General features: G+C 45.6%; 7 non-coding genes across 7 annotated transcripts; all 7 read right to left on the reverse strand.

The window, feature by feature from the left end:
* Positions 1 to 248: 248 nt before the first annotated feature.
* trnad-guc (transfer RNA aspartic acid (anticodon GUC)) lies at positions 249 to 320 on the reverse strand. Its single transcript has one exon. It is a non-coding gene; the product is annotated as a tRNA-Asp (tRNA).
* Positions 321 to 2282: 1962 nt separating this feature from the next.
* Positions 2283 to 2354, reverse strand: trnad-guc (transfer RNA aspartic acid (anticodon GUC)). Its single transcript has one exon. It is a non-coding gene; the product is annotated as a tRNA-Asp (tRNA).
* A 3999-nt stretch (positions 2355 to 6353) lies between these two features.
* trnad-guc (transfer RNA aspartic acid (anticodon GUC)) lies at positions 6354 to 6425 on the reverse strand. The gene has a single exon. It is a non-coding gene; the product is annotated as a tRNA-Asp (tRNA).
* A 1959-nt stretch (positions 6426 to 8384) lies between these two features.
* trnad-guc (transfer RNA aspartic acid (anticodon GUC)) lies at positions 8385 to 8456 on the reverse strand. The gene has a single exon. It is a non-coding gene; the product is annotated as a tRNA-Asp (tRNA).
* Positions 8457 to 9644: 1188 nt separating this feature from the next.
* On the reverse strand, positions 9645 to 9716 carry trnae-uuc (transfer RNA glutamic acid (anticodon UUC)). Its single transcript has one exon. It is a non-coding gene; the product is annotated as a tRNA-Glu (tRNA).
* Positions 9717 to 10419: 703 nt separating this feature from the next.
* Positions 10420 to 10491, reverse strand: trnad-guc (transfer RNA aspartic acid (anticodon GUC)). Its single transcript has one exon. It is a non-coding gene; the product is annotated as a tRNA-Asp (tRNA).
* Positions 10492 to 12461: 1970 nt separating this feature from the next.
* trnad-guc (transfer RNA aspartic acid (anticodon GUC)) lies at positions 12462 to 12533 on the reverse strand. The gene has a single exon. It is a non-coding gene; the product is annotated as a tRNA-Asp (tRNA).
* Between the last annotated feature and the right edge of the window lie 7092 nt (positions 12534 to 19625).

Genomic DNA, 19625 nt, shown 5'->3' on the forward strand with positions numbered 1-19625 from the left:
TCTCTTTGAAAGAGCAGTCGTGCTTTCTCCCGCTGTTATCTCATTTTCTCTCTCCCTCCTCAGAGCCCCACACAACAGGCAAACAGAAGGAGAACACTCTACTAACGAGGAACTGGTGCAGGGAGTTGTTATAAATTTCGTCATGTACATATTTTAAAATTATTTTCGTTCATTTTGTTCTATTCAACTTTTCCCAGGGTCTTTTTAAGGAGCTGCCCAAAGGTTTAAAATTGGGGATGTTAAAAATTCTCCCCGTCGGGGAATTGAACCCCGGTCTCCCGCGTGACAGGCGGGGATACTCACCACTATACTAACGAGGAACTGAAAGGTGCCGAATCTGTCAGTGCAAAAATCGACCTGTGAACAGAGGGACAGAGGCAGAAGGGACAGAAATAAGAATAAGAACAGAAGGAATAGGAGCAGGAGTGGGCCATTCGGCCCCTCGAGCCTGCCCCGCCATTCAATAAGATCATGGCTGATCAGATCTTGTACTCAACGCCACTTTCCTGCCCGCTCCCCATAACCCTTGACTCCACTGCAGCTCAAATATATGTCTATCTCCACCTTGAATATATTCAGTGGCTCCGCCTCCACAGCTCTCTGGGGTAGAGGATTCCAAAGATTCCCGACATTCTGAGAGAACAAATTCCTCCTCATCTCCGTTTTAAATGGGCGACCGGATATCCTGGAGCTTTGCCCCCTAGTTGTAGATTCCCCCAGGAGGGGAAACATCCTCCCTGCATCTATCCTGTCAAGCACCCTCAGAATCCTATACAGAGAGAGACAGGGACAAAGAGGGAGACAAAGATAGACATACAGAGCGAGACAGTCAGTTTGACGTCTTGCAGAGTGGTCCGAGGGATAAGGAACTTCAGTTATGTTGAGAGTTTGTGATTGTTTTCCTCAGACGGTTAAGAGGAAATTTAATAAGAGGCTTTCAAAATTACAAGGGGATTTGATTGAGGTAATAAGGAGAAACGCTTGCCAGTGGCAGGTATGACGGTAACCAGAGGAGACCAATTGAAGATAGCAGAATCAGTATGGGGAGAATTGTATTACGCAGCAAGGTCTCAGGCCTACTGAAGATCTTACTGCTTAGAAATGTTATCACGGCCCAACTCTCTCTCACTAAAGTCTTGCACACGTTGCTAACTTTCAAATGTTGCATTCTTCAAACTGGCGTTGAGTTGATTGATAGCCGTGCTGTGATAAGCTATGTTTGTTAGGGGGGTGCAGCCTGCAAGAAAATACATGGAAGTTTGATAATAACAGTGACTGTTCTGACACTGTCAGCTGCAGTTAAATGTGGGCATGTACACGTTTAAATTGTCTCGTCCCAAATGTAATTTCCTGCTGACTTTGAAACAGCAGGCATTTTACAAAAGGCAAGGAAGTGCATTGTGTACCTGTTGAGGCAGCAGCAGTGTTGAAATTGCAAAGGTTGATCAGGAGCAGACATTGCTTCGCGCGGGTGCATTGATTGGAGGCATTTCAAACAGCCTCAAAACACGCACTGTTCCCTAACCGGGAATCGAACCCGGGCCGCGGCAGTAAAAGCGCCGAATCCTAACCACTAGACCACCAGGGAAGCTGCAAGAAGCTGCCTGCCAGCAAGCAGAGCAACGCAGACTTTCCTCCTTGCTGCTTTGAAATTCAGATCACTTTCACGCCAGGCAAACTTTTCGTGCAAGATGACATCTTTTAGACGAGAACACAAAGGACATGTTCACTAAGCCACAGCATCAAGTGCGGGAAGGGGTCCATTTGCCATATATTTCCTTCTATGCTTTTCTCAGAGACAGAGGCATAAAGTCATAGAGAAGCCGTCGGGGAAGTGAAAACTGAACATCATAATATCCACGACATTGTCCAGGAAATGGTTATGCAGTGCTTGAGACAAAGCAGCAAACACATACAAAATACCCGTATGTGCTCTCTTTGTGTGGGTATGTCTCAGATATCCATCTCAGTGTCATGCATTCATGGAGGCTGGCAGCACGGTGGGAGGCCATTCGGCCAATCGTGCCTGTGCTGTCTCTTTGAAAGAGCAGTCGTGCTTTCTCCCGCTGTTATCTCATTTTCTCTCTCCCTCCTCAGTGCCCCACACAACAGGCAAACAGAAGGAGAACAGTCTACTAACGAGGAACTGGTGCAGGGAGTTGTTATAAATTTCCTCATGTACATATTTTAAAATTATTTTCGTTCATTTTGTTCTATTCAACTTTTCCCAGGGTCTTTTTAAGGAGCTGCCCAAAGGTTTAAAATTGGGGATGTTAAAAATTCTCCCCGTCGGGGAATTGAACCCCGGTCTCCCGCGTGACAGGCGGGGATACTCACCACTATACTAACGAGGAACTGAAAGGTGCCGAATCTGTCAAAGCAAAAATCGACCTATGAACAGAGGGACAGAGGCAGAAGGGACAGAAATAAGAATAAGAACAGAAGGAATAGGAGCAGGAGTGGGCCATTCGGCCCCTCGAGCCTGCCCGCCATTCAATAAGATCATGGCTGATCAGATCTTCTACTCAACGCCACTTTCCTGCCCGCTCCCCATAACCCTTGACTCCACTGCAGCTCAAATATATGTCTATCTCCACCTTGAATATATTCAGTGGCTCCGCCTCCACAGCTCTCTGGGGTAGAGGATTCCAAAGATTCACGACATTCTGAGAGAAGAAATTCCTCCTCATCTCCGTTTTAAATGGGCGACCGAATATCCTGGAGCTTTGCCCCCTAGTTGTAGATTCCCCCAGGAGGGGAAACATCCTCCCTGCATCTATCCTGTCAAGCAACCTCAAAATCCTATACAGAGAGAGACAGGGACAAAGAGGGAGACAAAGATAGACATACAGAGCGAGACAGTCAGTTTGATGTCTTGCAGAGTGGTCCGAGGGATAAGGAACTTCAGTTATGTTGAGAGTTTGTGATTGTTTTCCTCAGACGGTTAAGAGGAAATTTAATAAGAGGCTTTCAAAATTACAAGGGGATTTGATTGAGGTAATGAGGAGAAACGCTTGCCAGTGGCAGGTATGACGGTAACCAGAGGAGACCAATTGAAGATAGCAGAATCAGTATGGGGAGAATTGTATTACGCAGCAAGGGCTCAGGCCTACTGAATATCTTACTGCTTAGAAATGTTATCACGGCCCAACTCTCTCTCACTAAAGTCTTGCACACGTTGCTAACTTTCAAATGTTGCATTCTTCAAACTGGCGTTGAGTTGATTGATAGCCGTGCTGTGATAAGCTAAGTTTGTTAGGGGGTGCAGCCTGCAAGAAAATTCATGGAAGTTTGATAATAACCGTGACTGTTCTGACACTGTCAGCTGCAGTTAAATGTGGGCATATACGCGTTTAAATTGTCTCGTCCCAAATGTAATTTCCTGCTGACTTTGAAACAGCAGGCATTTTACAAAAGGCAAGGAAGTGCATTGTGTACCTGTTGAGGCATCAGCAGTGTTGAAATTGCTAAAGGTTGATCAGGAGCAGACATTGCTTCGCGCGGGTGCATTGATTGGAGGCATTTCAAACAGCCTCAAAACGCACTGTTTCCTAACCGGGAGTCGAACCCGGGCCGCGGCGGTGAAAGCGCCGAATCCTAACCACTAGACCACCAGGGAAGCTGCAAAAAGCTGCAAGAAGCTGCCTGCCAGCAAGCAGAGCAACGCAGACTTTCCTCCTTGCTGCTTTGAAATTCAGATCACTTTAACGCCAGGCAAACCTTTCGTACAAGATGACATCTTTTAGACGAGAACACAAAGGACATGTTCACTAAGCCACAGCATCAAGTGCGGGAAGGCGTCCATTTGCCATATATTTCCTTCTATGCTTTTCTCAGAGACAGAGGCATAAAGTCAGAGAGAAGCCGTCGGGGAAGTGAAAACTGACATCATAATATCCACGACATTGTCGAGGAAATGGTTATGCAGTGCTTGAGACAAAGCAGCAAACACACACAAAATACCCGTATGTGCTCTCTTTGTGTGGGTATGTCTCAGATATCCATCTCAGTGTCATGCATTCATGGAGGCTGGCAGCACGGTGGGAGGCCTTTCGGCCAATCGTGCCTGTGCTGTCTCTTTGAAAGAGCAGTCGTGCTTTCTCCCGCTGTTATCTCATTTTCTCTCTCCCTCCTCAGAGCCCCACACAACAGGCAAACAGAAGGAGAACACTCTACTAACGAGGAACTGGTGCAGGGAGTTGTTATAAATTTCGTCATGTACATATTTTAAAATTATTTTCGTTCATTTTGTTCTATTCAACTTTTCCCAGGGTCTTTTTAAGGAGCTGCTCAAAGGTTTAAAATTGGGGATGTTAAAAATTCTCACCGTCGGGGAATTGAACCCCGGTCTCCCGCGTGACAGGCGGGTATACTCACCACTATACTAACGAGGAACTGAAAGGTGCCGAATCTGTCAGAGCAAAAATCGACCTGTGAACAGAGGGACAGAGGCAGAAGGGACAGAAATAAGAATAAGAACAGAAGGAATAGGAGCAGGAGTGGGCCATTCGGCCCCTCGAGCCTGCCCCGCCATTCAATAAGATCATGGCTGATCAGATCTTCTACTCAACGCCACTTTCCTGCCCGCTCCCCATAACCCTTGACTCCACTGCAGCTCAAATATATGTCTATCTCCACCTTGAATATATTCAGTGGCTCCGCCTCCACAGCTCTCTGGGGTAGAGGATTCCAAAGATTCACGACATTCTGAGAGAAGAAATTCCTCCTCATCTCCGTTTGAAATGGGCGACCGGATATCCTGGAGCTTTGCCCCCTAGTTGTAGATTCCCCTAGGAGGGGAAACATCCTCCCTGCATCTATCCTGTCAAGCACCCTCAGAATCCTATACAGAGAGAGACAGGGACAAAGAGGGAGACAAAGATAGACATACAGAGCGAGACAGTCAGTTTGACGTCTTGCAGAGTGGTCCGAGGGATAAGGAACTTCAGTTATGTTGAGAGTTTGTGATTGTTTTCCTCAGACGGTTAAGAGGAAATTTAATAAGAGGCTTTCAAAATTACAAGGGGATTTGATTGAGGTAATAAGGAGAAACGCTTGCCAGTGGCAGGTATGACGGTAACCAGAGGAGACCAATTGAAGATAGCAGAATCAGTATGGGGAGAATTGTATTATGCAGCAAGGGCTCAGGCCTACTGAATATCTTACTGCTTAGAAATGTTATCACGGCCCAACTCTCTCTCACTAAAGTCTTGCACACTTTGCTAACTTTCAAATGTTGCATTCTTCAAACTGGCGTTGAGTTGATTGATAGCCGTGCTGTGATAAGCTAAGTTTGTTAGGGGGGTGCAGCCTGCAAGAAAATACATGGAAGTTTGATAATAACCGTGACTGTTCTGACACTGTCAGCTGCAGTTAAATGTGGGCATGTACACGTTTAAATTGTCTCGTCCCAAATGTAATTTCCTGCTGACTTTGAAACAGCAGGCATTTTACAAAAGGCAAGGAAGTGCATTGTGTACCTGTTGAGGCAGCAGCAGTGTTGAAATTGCAAAGGTTGATCAGGAGCAGGCATTGCTTCGCGCGGGTGCATTGATTGGAGGCATTTCAAACAGCCTCAAAACGCACTGTTCTCCAATTGGGAATCGAACCCGGGCCGCGGCAGTGAAAGCGCCGAATCTTAACCACTAGACCACCAGGGAAGCTGCAAGAAGCTGCCTGCCAGCAAGCAGAGCAACGCAGACTTTCCTCCTTGCTGCTTTGAAATTCAGATCACTTTAACGCCAGGCAAACTTTTCGTACAAGATGACATCTTTTAGACGAGAACACAAAGGACATGTTCACTAAGCCACAGCATCAAGTGCGGGAAGGCGTCCATTTGCCATATATTTCCTTCTATGCTTTTCTCAGAGACAGAGGCATAAAGTCAGAGAGAAGCCGTCGGGGAAGTGAAAACTGACATCATAATATCCACGACATTGTCCAGGAAATGGTTATGCAGTGCTTGAGACAAAGCAGCAAACACACACAAAATACCCGTATGTGCTCTCTTTGTGTGGGTATGTCTCAGATATCCATCTCAGTGTCATGCATTCATGGAGGCTGGCAGCACGGTGGGAGGCCATTCGGCCAATCGTGCCTGTGCTGTCTCTTTGAAAGAGCAGTCGTGCTTTCTCCCGCTGTTATCTCATTTTCTCTCTCCCTCCTCAGAGCCCCACACAACAGGCAAACAGAAGGAGAACACTCTACTAACGAGGAACTGGTGCAGGGAGTTGTTATAAATTTCGTCATGTACATATTTTAAAATTATTTTCGTTCATTTTGTTCTATTCAACTTTTCCCAGGGTCTTTTTAAGGAGCTGCCCAAAGGTTTAAAATTGGGGATGTTAAAAATTCTCCCCGTCGGGGAATTGAACCCCGGTCTCCCGCGTGACAGGCGGGGATACTCACCACTATACTAACGAGGAACTGAAAGGTGCCGAATCTGTCAGTGCAAAAATCGACCTGTGAACAGAGGGACAGAGGCAGAAGGGACAGAAATAAGAATAAGAACAGAAGGAATAGGAGCAGGAGTGGGCCATTCGGCCCCTCGAGCCTGCCCCGCCATTCAATAAGATCATGGCTGATCAGATCTTGTACTCAACGCCACTTTCCTGCCCGCTCCCCATAACCCTTGACTCCACTGCAGCTCAAATATATGTCTATCTCCACCTTGAATATATTCAGTGGCTCCGCCTCCACAGCTCTCTGGGGTAGAGGATTCCAAAGATTCCCGACATTCTGAGAGAACAAATTCCTCCTCATCTCCGTTTTAAATGGGCGACCGGATATCCTGGAGCTTTGCCCCCTAGTTGTAGATTCCCCCAGGAGGGGAAACATCCTCCCTGCATCTATCCTGTCAAGCACCCTCAGAATCCTATACAGAGAGAGACAGGGACAAAGAGGGAGACAAAGATAGACATACAGAGCGAGACAGTCAGTTTGACGTCTTGCAGAGTGGTCCGAGGGATAAGGAACTTCAGTTATGTTGAGAGTTTGTGATTGTTTTCCTCAGACGGTTAAGAGGAAATTTAATAAGAGGCTTTCAAAATTACAAGGGGATTTGATTGAGGTAATAAGGAGAAACGCTTGCCAGTGGCAGGTATGACGGTAACCAGAGGAGACCAATTGAAGATAGCAGAATCAGTATGGGGAGAATTGTATTACGCAGCAAGGTCTCAGGCCTACTGAAGATCTTACTGCTTAGAAATGTTATCACGGCCCAACTCTCTCTCACTAAAGTCTTGCACACGTTGCTAACTTTCAAATGTTGCATTCTTCAAACTGGCGTTGAGTTGATTGATAGCCGTGCTGTGATAAGCTATGTTTGTTAGGGGGGTGCAGCCTGCAAGAAAATACATGGAAGTTTGATAATAACAGTGACTGTTCTGACACTGTCAGCTGCAGTTAAATGTGGGCATGTACACGTTTAAATTGTCTCGTCCCAAATGTAATTTCCTGCTGACTTTGAAACAGCAGGCATTTTACAAAAGGCAAGGAAGTGCATTGCGCACCTGTTGAGGCATCAGCAGCGTTGAAATTGCTAAGGTTGATCAGGAGCAGACATTGCTTCGCGCGGGTGCATTGATTGGAGGCATTTCAAACAGCCTCAAAACGCACTGTTCCCTAATCGGGAATCGAACCAGACCGCGGCGGTGAAAGCACCGAATCCTAACCACTAGACCACCAGGGAAGCTGCAAGATGCTGCCTGCCAGCAAGCAGAGCAACGCATACTTTCCTCCTTGCTGCTTTGAAATTCAGATCACTTTCACGCCAGGCAAACTTTTCGTGCAAGATGACATCTTTTAGACGAGAACACAAAGGACATGTTCACTAAGCCACAGCATCAAGTGCGGGAAGGGGTCCATTTGCCATATATTTCCTTCTATGCTTTTCTCAGAGACAGAGGCATAAAGTCATAGAGAAGCCGTCGGGGAAGTGAAAACTGAACATCATAATATCCACGACATTGTCCAGGAAATGGTTATGCAGTGCTTGAGACAAAGCAGCAAACACACACAAAATACCCGTATGTGCTCTCTTTGTGTGGGTATGTCTCAGATATCCATCTCAGTGTCATGCATTCATGGAGGCTGGCAGCACGGTGGGAGGCCATTCGGCCAATCGTGCCTTTGCTGTCTCTTTGAAAGAGCAGTCGTGCTTTCTCCCGCTGTTATCTCATTTTCTCTCTCCCTCCTCAGTGCCCCACACAACAGGCAAACAGAAGGAGAACACTCTACTAACGAGGAACTGGTGCAGGGAGTTGTTATAAATTTCGTCATGTTCATATTTTAAAATTATTTTCGTTCATTTTGTTCTATTCAACTTTTCCCAGGGTCTTTTTAAGGAGCTGCCCAAAGGTTTAAAATTGGGGATGTTAAAAATTCTCCCCGTCGGGGAATTGAACCCCGGTCTCCCGCGTGACAGGCGGGGATACTCACCACTATACTAACGAGGAACTGAAAGGTGCCGAATCTGTCAAAGCAAAAATCGACCTATGAACAGAGGGACAGAGGCAGAAGGGACAGAAATAAGAATAGAAGGAATAGGAGCAGGAGTGGGCCATTCGGCCCCTCGAACCTGCCCCGCCATTCAATAAGATCATTGCTGATCAGATCTTCTACTCAACGCCACTTTCCTGCCCGCTCCCCATAACCCTTGACTCCACTGCAGCTCAAATATATGTCTACCTCCACCTTGAATTAATTCAGTGGCTCCGCCTCCACAGCTCTCTGGGGTAGAGGATTCCAAAGATTCACGACATTCTGAGAGAAGAAATTCCTCCTCATCTCCGTTTTAAATGGGCGACCGGATATCCTGGAGCTTTGCCCCCTAGTTGTAGATTCCCCCAGGAGGGGAAACATCCTCCCTGCATCTATCCTGTCAAGCAACCTCAGAATCCTATACAGAGAGAGACAGGGACAAAGAGGGAGACAAAGATAGACATACAGAGCGAGACACTCAGTTTGACGTCTTGCAGAGTGTTCCGAGGGATAAGGAACTTCAGTTATGTTGAGAGTTTGTGATTGTTTTCCTCAGACGGTTAAGAGGAAATTTAATAAGAGGCTTTCAAAATTACAAGGGGATTTGATTGAGGTAATGAGGAGAAACGCTTGCCAGTGGCAGGTATGACGGTAACCAGAGGAGACCAATTGAAGATAGCAGAATCAGTATGGGGAGAATTGTATTACGCAGCAAGGGCTCAGGCCTACTGAATATCTTACTGCTTAGAAATGTTATCACGGCCCAACTCTCTCTCACTAAAGTCTTGCACACGTTGCTAACTTTCAAATGTTGCATTCTTCAAACTGGCGTTGAGTTGATTGATAGCCGTGCTGTGATAAGCTAAGTTTGTTAGGGGGTGCAGCCTGCAAGAAAATTCATGGAAGTTTGATAATAACCGTGACTGTTCTGACACTGTCAGCTGCAGTTAAATGTGGGCATATACGCGTTTAAATTGTCTCGTCCCAAATCTAATTTCCTGCTGACTTTGAAACAGCAGGCATTTTACAAAAGGCAAGGAAGTGCATTGTGTACCTGTTGAGGCATCAGCAGTGTTGAAATTGCTAAAGTTTGATCAGGAGCAGACATTGCTTCGCGCGGGTGCATTGATTGGAGGCATTTCAAACAGCCTCAAAACGCACTGTTCCCTAACCGGGAATCGAACCCGGGCCGCGGCGGTGAAAGCGCCGAATCCTAACCACTAGACCACCAGGGAAGCTGCAAAAAGCTGCAAGAAGCTGCCTGCCAGCAAGCAGAGCAACGCAGACTTTCCTCCTTGCTGCTTTGAAATTCAGATCACTTTAACGCCAGGCAAACCTTTCGTACAAGATGACATCTTTTAGACGAGAACACAAAGGACATGTTCACTAAGCCACAGCATCAAGTGCGGGAAGGCGTCCATTTGCCATATATTTCCTTCTATGCTTTTCTCAGAGACAGAGGCATAAAGTCAGAGAGAAGCCGTCGGGGAAGTGAAAACTGACATCATAATATCCACGACATTGTCGAGGAAATGGTTATGCAGTGCTTGAGACAAAGCAGCAAACACACACAAAATACCCGTATGTGCTCTCTTTGTGTGGGTATGTCTCAGATATCCATCTCAGTGTCATGCATTCATGGAGGCTGGCAGCACGGTGGGAGGCCTTTCGGCCAATCGTGCCAGTGCTGTCTCTTTGAAAGAGCAGTCGTGCTTTCTCCCGCTGTTATCTCATTTTCTCTCTCCCTCCTCAGAGCCCCACACAACAGGCAAACAGAAGGAGAACACTCTACTAACGAGGAACTGGTGCAGGGAGTTGTTATAAATTTCGTCATGTACATATTTTAAAATTATTTTCGTTCATTTTGTTCTATTCAACTTTTCCCAGGGTCTTTTTAAGGAGCTGCTCAAAGGTTTAAAATTGGGGATGTTAAAAATTCTCCCCGTCGGGGAATTGAACCCCGGTCTCCCGCGTGACAGGCGGGGATACTCACCACTATACTAACGAGGAACTGAAAAGTGCCGAATCTGTCAGAGCAAAAATCGACCTGTGAACAGAGGGTCAGAGGCAGAAGGGACAGAAATCAGAAGACGAACAGAAGGAATAGCAGCAGGAGTGGGCCATTCGGCCCCTCGAGCCTGCCCCGCCATTCAATAAGATCATGGCTGAACAGATCTTCTACTCAACGCCACTTTCCTGCCCGCTCCCCATAACCCTTGACTCCACTGCAGCTCAAATATATGTCTACCTCCACCTTGAATATATTCAGTGGCTCCGCCTCCACAGCTCTCTGGGGTAGAGGATTCCAAAGATTCACGACATTCTGAGAGAAGAAATTCCTCCTCATCTCCGTTTTAAATGGGCGACCGGATATCCTGGAGCTTTGCCCCCGAGTTGTAGATTCCCCCAGGAGGGGAAACATCCTCCCTGCATCTATCCTGTCAAGCACCCTCAGAATCCTATACAGAGAGAGACAGGGACAAAGAGGGAGACAAAGATAGACATACAGAGCGAGACAGTCAGTTTGACGTCTTGCAGAGTGGTCCGAGGGATAAGGAACTTCAGTTATGTTGAGAGTTTGTGATTGTTTTCCTCAGACGGTTAAGAGGAAATTTAATAAGAGGCTTTCAAAATTACAAGGGGATTTGATTGAGGTAATAAGGAGAAACGCTTGCCAGTGGCAGGTATGACGGTAACCAGAGGAGACCAATTGAAGATAGCAGAATCAGTATGGGGAGAATTGTATTACGCAGCAAGGGCTCAGGCCTACTGAATATCTTACTGCTTAGAAATGTTATCACGGCCCAACTCTCTCTCACTAAAGTCTTGCACACGTTGCTAACTTTCAAATGTTGCATTCTTCAAACTGGCGTTGAGTTGATTGATAGCCGTGCTGTGATAAGCTAAGTTTGTTAGGGGGGTGCAGCCTGCAAGAAAATACATGGAAGTTTGATAATAACCGTGACTGTTCTGACACTGTCAGCTGCAGTTAAATGTGGGCATGTACACGTTTAAATTGTCTCGTCCCAAATGTAATTTCCTGCTGACTTTGAAACAGCAGGCATTTTACAAAAGGCAAGGAAGTGCATTGTGTCCCTGTTGAGGCATCAGCAGTGTTGAAATTGCAAAGGTTGATCAGGAGCAGACATTGCTTCGCGCGGGTGCATTGATTGGAGGCATTTCAAACAGCCTCAAAACGCACTGTTCCCTAACCGGGAATCGAACCCGGGCCGCGGTGGTGAAAGCGCCGAATCCTAACCACTAGACCACCAGGGAAGCTGCAGGGAGCTGCAAGAAGCTGCCTGCCAGCAAGCAGAGCAACGCAGACTTTCCTCCTTGCTGCTTTGAAATTCAGATCACTTTCACGCCAGGCAAACTTTTCGTACAAGATGACATCTTTTAGACGAGAACACAAAGGACATGTTCACTAAGCCACAGCATCAAGTGCGGGAAGGGGTCCATTTGCCATATATTTCCTTCTATGCTTTTCTCAGAGACAGAGGCATAAAGTCAGAGAGAAGCCGTCGGGGAAGTGAAAACTGAACATCATAATATCCACGACATTGTCCAGGAGATGGTTATGCAGTGCTTGAGACAAAGCAGCAAACACACACAAAATACCCGTATGTGCTCTCTTTGTGTGGGTATGTCTCAGATATCCATCTCAGTGTCATGCATTCATGGAGGCTGGCAGCACGGTGGGAGGCCATTCGGCCAATCGTGCCTGTGCTGTCTCTTTGAAAGAGCAGTCGTGCTTTCTCCCGCTGTTATCTCATTTTCTCTCTCCCTCCTCAGTGCCCCACACAACAGGCAAACAGAAGGAGAACACTCTACTAACGAGGAACTGGTGCAGGGAGTTGTTATACATTTCGTCATGTTCATATTTTAAAATTATTTTCGTTCAAATTGTTCTATTCAACTTTTCCCAGGGTCTTTTTAAGGAGCTGCCCAAAGGTTTAAAATTGGGGATGTTAAAAATTCTCCCCGTCGGGGAATTGAACCCCGGTCTCCCGCGTGACAGGCGGGGATACTCACCACTATACTAACGAGGAACTGAAAAGTGCCGAATCTGTCAGAGCAAAAATCGACCTGTGAACAGAGAGACAGAGGCAGAAGGGACAGAAATAAGAATAGAAGGAATAGGAGCAGGAGTGGGCCATTCGGCCCCTCGAACCCGCCCCGCCATTCAAAAAGATCATGGCTGATCAGATCTTCTACTCAACGCCACTTTCCTGCCCGCTCCCCATAACCCTTGACTCCACTGCAGCTCAAATATATGTCTACCTCCACCTTGAATATATTCAGTGGCTCCGCCTCCACAGCTCTCTGGGGTAGAGGATTCCAAAGATTTCCAAAGGATTCCAAAGGATTCCAAAGAAAAGGCAAACTTTTCGTTCAAGATGACATCTTTTAGACGAGAACACAAAGGACATGTTCACTAAGCCACAGGCGTCCATTTGCCATATATTTCCTTCTATGCTTTTCTCAGAGTCAGAGGCATAAAGTCAGAGAGAAGCCGTCGGGGAATTGAAAACTGAACATGATAATATCCACGACATTGTAGAGGAAATGGTTATGCAGTGCTTGAAACAAAGCAGCAAACACACACAAAATACCCGTATGTGCTCTCTTTGTGTGGGTATGTCTCAGATATCCATCTCAGTGTCATGCATTCATGGAGGCTGGCAGCACGGTGGGAGGCCATTCGGCCAATCGTGCCTGTGCTGTCTCTTTGAAAGAGCAGTCGTGCTTTCTCCCGCTGTTATCTCATTTTCAGTCTCCCTCCTCACTGCCCCACACAAAAGGCAATCAGAAGGAGAACACGCTACTAGCGAGGAACTGGTGCTGGGAGTTGTTATACAGTTCTTCATATGCCAGTTTCTATTTTAAAATTATTGTAGTTCACTTTGTTCTATTCAACTTTTCCCAGGGTCATTTTAAGCAGCTGCCTGAAGGTTTAAAATTGGGAATGTTAAAAATCCTCCCCGTCGGGGAATTGAACCCCGTTCCCCCGCGTGACAGACTCAGTTTGACGTCTTGCAGAGTGGTCCGAGGGATAACGGACTTCAGTTATGTTGAGAGTCTGGGATTGTTTTCCTGCGACGGTTAGGAGGAAATTTAATATGGGGGAATTGTTATACAGTTCTTCTTATGCCAGTACATATTTTAAATTATTTTAGTTCATTTTGTCCTGTTCAACTTCTCCCAGGAGCATTTTAAGGAGCTGCCCAAAGGATTAAATTTGGGGGATGAACCCCTGTCTCCACATTACAGGCAGGGATACTCACCGCTATACTAACGAGGAACTAAAACATACCGAATCTGTCAGAGCAAAAATCGACCTGTGAACAGAGGGACAAGAGGCAGAAGGGACAGAGATAAGAATAAGAACAGAAGAAATTGTAGCAGGGGTGTGCCATTCGCCTCGTCGCGCCTGCCACGCCATTCAATAATGTCATGGCTGATCAGATCTTCGAATCAACGCCACTTTTCCGCCCACTCCACAAAACCCGTGACTCCACTGTATCTCAAGCATATGTCTGTCTCCGCCTTGATTATATTCAATGACTCCGCCTGCACAGCTCTCTGGGGTAGAGGATTCCAAAGTTTCGCTACACTCTGAGAGAAGATATTCCTCCTCATCTCTGTTTTAATTGGGCGACCACTGATTCTGAGCTCTGCCCCCAAGTTATCGATTCCCCCAGGAGGAGAAATATCCTCCCTGCATCTATCCTGTCAAGCATCCTCAGAATCCTATACAGAGAGAGACAGGGGCAAAGAGGTAGACAAAAATAGACATACAGAGCGAGACCCTCAGTTTGACGTCTTGCTGATTGGCCCGAGATTTAAGGGACTTTAGTTATGTTGCGAGTCTGGGATTGTTTTCCTCAGAAGTTAAGAGGAAATTTAATAAGGGGCCTTCAAAATTATAAGGGGATCAGATAGAGGCAATAAGGAGAAACGCTTGCCAGTGGCAGGAGTGACGGTAACCAGAGGACACCGATTGAAGATAACCAGCAAAATAATCAGTATGGGGAGAATTGGCTTACGCAGCAAGGGCTCAGGCGTAATGTTTTTCTTACTGCTCAGGTTAAGTTATCATGACAGGCGGGGATACTCACCGCTATGCTAACGAGGAACTGAAAGATGCAGAATCTGTCAGAGCAATAATCGACCTGGGAACAGAGGGACAAAGTGGCAGAAGGGACAGAAATAAAAATAAGTACAGAAGAAATTGGAGCAGGAGTATGTCATTCGGACACTCCAGCATGCCCCGCCATTCAATAAGATCATGGCTGATCAGATCTTCGGCTCAACGTCCGCACCCCATAACCCTTGACTCCCTCAACATTGGCTAACAAGGGAAATTAATGATAGCATAAGTTCCAAGGAGAGGACATATCAATTGGACAGATAAAGCAGCAAACAAAAGAACATAAGAAATAGGAGCAGGAGTAGGCTAATCGGCACCTCGAGCCTGCTCCAGCATTCAATAGATCATGGCTGATCTGATCCTAACCTCAAATCTACTATTACTCTACATCCCTCCCGAACCCATGTGATCTCCTGGGAGAGGCGAAAAACCTGATAAAAAACCCAATGGCCAATTTGGGAGATAAAAATCTGGGAAATTCCTCTCCGACCCATCTGGGCGATCGCAACTCGTCCAGGAGATCACTGTCCCTATATTTTCTACAGTACTTACATTCTGTAAAAGTTGATTTCCACCCCAGCCAGGAACAGGAATAGAACCATCTCCTGCAATCTAACACATAATTAGAACATAAGAAGTAGGAGCAGAACCAGGCTACATGGCCACTGAGCCCGCTCCTTTACCCACAGGGCCATGACCGTTCCGAACATAGCCTCATGTTCAATTTCCTGCCGGCTCCCCGTAACACCTAATTCCCGTTAATTTTAAGAAACTGTCAATTTCTGTTTTAAATTTATTTAAATATGTAGCTTCCACAGCTTTCTGGGGCAGCAAATTCCACAGACCTACTACCCTCTGATTGAAGAAGTTTCTCCTCATCTCAGTTTGAAAGAGCAGCCCCTTAGTCTAAGATTATGCCCCCTAGTTCTAGTTTCAGCCATCATTGGGAACATCCTCACCACATCCACCCGATCAAGCCCCTTCACAATCTTATATATTTCAATAAGATCGCCTCTCATTCTTCTGAACTCCATTGAGTAGTGTCCCAATCTACTCAACCTCTCTCATATGACCAGCCCCTGATCCCTGGGATTAACCGAGTGAACCTTCTTTGTACTGACTCGAGAGCAAGTATGTATTTTCTTAAGTATGGACAACAAAACAGTATGCAGTATTCCAGGTGCGGGCTCACCAATACCTTGTACAACTGCAACAATACCTCCCTGTTTTTATATTCTGTCCCCCAAGCAATAAAAGCCAACATTCCATTGGCCTTCTTGATCAATTGCTACACCTGCATACTAACTTTTTGTGTTTCGTGCACCAGGACCCCCAGATCCCTTTGTATTACAGTACTTTCCAGTTTCTTGCCATTAAGATAATAACTTGCTCTATGATTTTTTTCTGCCAAAGTGCATAACCTCACACTTTCCAGGATTGTATTCCATCTGGCAAATCGCTGCCCACTAACGTAGCCTGTCTATCTCCCTTTGCAGGATTTTTATGTCCTCCTCATTCACTACTTTCCTTCCCATCTTTGTATCATCTGCAAACTTTGATATGTTACACTCGGTCCCCTCCTCCAAATCATTAATATAGATTGCAAAGTGTTGGGGACCCAGCACTGGTCCCTGCGGGACACCAATAGTTACTGATTGCCAGTCTGAGAACGAACCATTTATCCTAACTCTCTGCTTTCTGTTAGATAGCCAATCCTGCACCCATGCCAGAATATTACCCCTAATCCCATGATTTTTTATCTTGACTAATAATCTTTTGTGTGGCACCTTGTCAAATGCCTTTTGGAAGTCTAAATACAATACATCCACTGGTCCCCCTTTATCCACCCTGTATGTTAGTTCCTCAAAGTACACAAGCAAATTTGTCAAACATGACTTCCCCTTCATAAAACCATGCTGACTTTGTCCTATTAAATTATGCTTATCCAAATGTCCCGTTACTGTCTCCTTAATAATGGACTCTAAAATTTTACAAACCACAGATGTTAGGCTAACAGGTCTGTAGTTTTCAGCCTTCTGCCTACTACCTTTTTTAAATAAGGGTGTTGCATTAGCAGTTTTCCAATCTGCTGGGACCTTTGTTGAGTCCAGGGAGTATTGGAAAATTATTACCAATGCATCCACAATCCCTACCGCCACTTCCCTCAAGACCCTAGGATGTAAACCATCAGGTCCAGCGGATTTATCCGCCTTGAGTCCCATTATTTTACCAAGTACCACTTCCTTAGTGATTTTAATCGTATTTAGCTTCTCCTCCCCCCCCCTAGAGCCCACTGTTTGTCCAGTGTTGGGATATTCTTAGTGTCCTCCGCCGTAAAGACTGATACAAAATAATTGTTCAGCTTTTTTGCCATATCCATGTTTCCCAGCATTAATTTCCCAGTCTCATTCTCTAAGGGACCAACATTTACTTTAGCCACCCTTTTTCTTTTTATATAACTATAGAAAATTTTGCTATCTGACGATTGGGAGCAGTTTCCCAGACTGATACCTGGGATGGCAGGAATGATGTATGAGGAGAGGTTGTGTCGACTGGGCTTTTACTCGCTGGAGTTTAGAAGAATGAGAGGGGGTCTCATTGAAACTTATAATATTCTAACAGGACTAGACAGACTAGATGCAGGAAGGATGTTCCAGATGGCCAGCGAGTCCAGACCCAGGTGTCAGAGTTTAAGGATAAGGGGTAAGCCACAGTATGGTGAACCTGTGGAATTCTCTACACCAGAAGGCAGTGGAGGCAAATTCATTAAATATGTTCAAGTAGGAGTTAGATCTATTTCTTCAGGCCAATGGGATCAAGGGATATGGGGAGAAGGCAGGGACAGGGTACTGAATTTGGATGATCAGCCATGATTTCATTGAATGGTGGAGCAGGCTCGAGGGGCTGAATGGCCGACTCCTGCTCCTATCTTCTATGTTTCTATCTTTCTATGTTTAGGATCCAGCAAAGGAGGACAAAGGTATTAATTAAGAGGGGGAATATAGAGTATGAGAGTAAGCTATCAGGGAACATAAAAACTGACAGTAAAAGCATCTATAGATATGTGAATAGAAAGAGATTGTTAAAGTGAAGCGCAGGTCCCTTGCATTCAGAAACAGGGGAATTTATAATGGGGAACAAAGACATGGCAGACAAATTAAATCCATACTTTGGTTCTGTCTTCACAAAGGAGGACACGAATAAACTCCCAGAGATGTCGGGGAACATAAGGTTTAATGAAAGGGAGGAACTGAATGAAATCAGTATTTGTAGGGAAATGGTGTTAGGGAAATTGACGGGACTGAGGGCCGATAAATCCTCAGCGCCTGATAATCTACATCCTAGGGTACTTAAGGAAGTGGCCCTAGAAAGAATAGATGCAATGCTGGTCATCTTCCAAAATTCTATAAATTCTGGAACAATTCCCATGGATTGGAGGGAAGGTAATGTAACACCACTATTTAAAAAAGGTGGTAGAGCAAAAACGGGGCATTATAGGCCGGTAAGCATGACATCGGTAGTGGGGAAAATGCTATTGTCCATTATAAAAGATGTAATAGCACAGCACTTGGAAAACAATGACAGGGTCGGACAAAGTCAAAAGCAAAATGCTGCAGATGCTGGAAATCCGAAATAACAACAGGAAATGCTGGAAAAGCTCAGCAGGCCAGGCAACACCCGTGGAGAGAAAATAGTGTCAACGTTTCGGGTCTATTTTCAACGTAGACTCTATTTTCTCTCCAAGGATGTTGCCTGGCCTGCTGATTTTTCCAGCATTTTCTGTTGTTATGTTGGACAAAGTCAAAATGGATTTACACAAGGTAAATCGTGCTTGACTAATCTACTGGAATTATTTGAAGATGTAACTGGTAGAATAGAAAAGGGAGAACAAGTGGATGTGGTGTATTTGGAATTTCAGAAGGCCTTCGAAAAGGTCCTGCATAAGAGACTAGCATGCAAAGTTAAAGCACATGGGATTGGGGGTAATGTACTGACTTGGATAGAAAACTGGTTGGCAGACAGGAAGCAAAGATTTAGAATAAATGGGTCTTTTTCCGAGTTGACGGCACTGACTAGTGGGGTAGCAGAGGGATCGGGGCTAGGACCCCAGTTATTCACAATATATACTAATGATCTAGACGGGGGAACTAGATGTAATATCAGCAAGTTTGCAGACGACACAAAGCTGGGTGGGCGTGTATGATTTGGATAGGTTGGGCGATTGGGCAGATGCATGGGAGATGCAGTATAATGTAAATAAATGCGAGGTTATCCACTTTGGTGGCAAAAACAGGAAGGCAGATTATTAACTGAACGGCAATAGATTGGGAAAAGGGGAAGTGCAACGAGACGTGGGTGTCCTTGTGCACCAGTCGCTGAAGGCAAGCATGCAGGTGCAGCGGGCGGTTAAGAAGGCAAATGGTATGCTGTCCTTCACAGCGAGAACATTCGTGTACAGGAACAAGAATGTGTTGATGGAATTCTACAGGGCCTTGGTGAAACCATACCTTGAGTATTGTGTGCAGCTTTGGTCGCCTTATCTGACGAAGGATGATCTTGCCCTGGAGGGAGTGCAGCGAAGATTCACCAGATTGATAACCTGGAATGGCAGGAATGACGTATGAAGAGAGATTGGATTGATTAGTCTTATATTCGCTAGAGTTTATAAGAATGAGAGGGGATCTCATTGAAACTTATAAAATTCTAACAGGACTAGACATATTAGATGCAGGAAGGCTGTTCCCGATGGTGCGGGAGTCCAGAACCAGGGGTCACTGTCTAAGGATAAGGAGTAAGCCATTTAGGGCTGAGATTAGGAGGAATTGCTTCACCCAGAGTGGTGAACCTGTGGAATTCTCTACCACAGAAGACAGTTGAGGCCAATTCATTAAATACATTCAAGAAGGCGTTAGAAATATTTCTTAAGGATAAGGGGATCAAGGGATATGGGGAGAAAGCAGGGACAGAATGCTGAATCTGGATGATCAGC

Source organism: Somniosus microcephalus, unplaced genomic scaffold (genome assembly GCF_052327205.1).
Source record: "Somniosus microcephalus isolate GS21.2 unplaced genomic scaffold, FLI_Smic_1.0 unresolved_chr5, whole genome shotgun sequence".
NCBI lineage: Eukaryota > Metazoa > Chordata > Chondrichthyes > Squaliformes > Somniosidae > Somniosus > Somniosus microcephalus.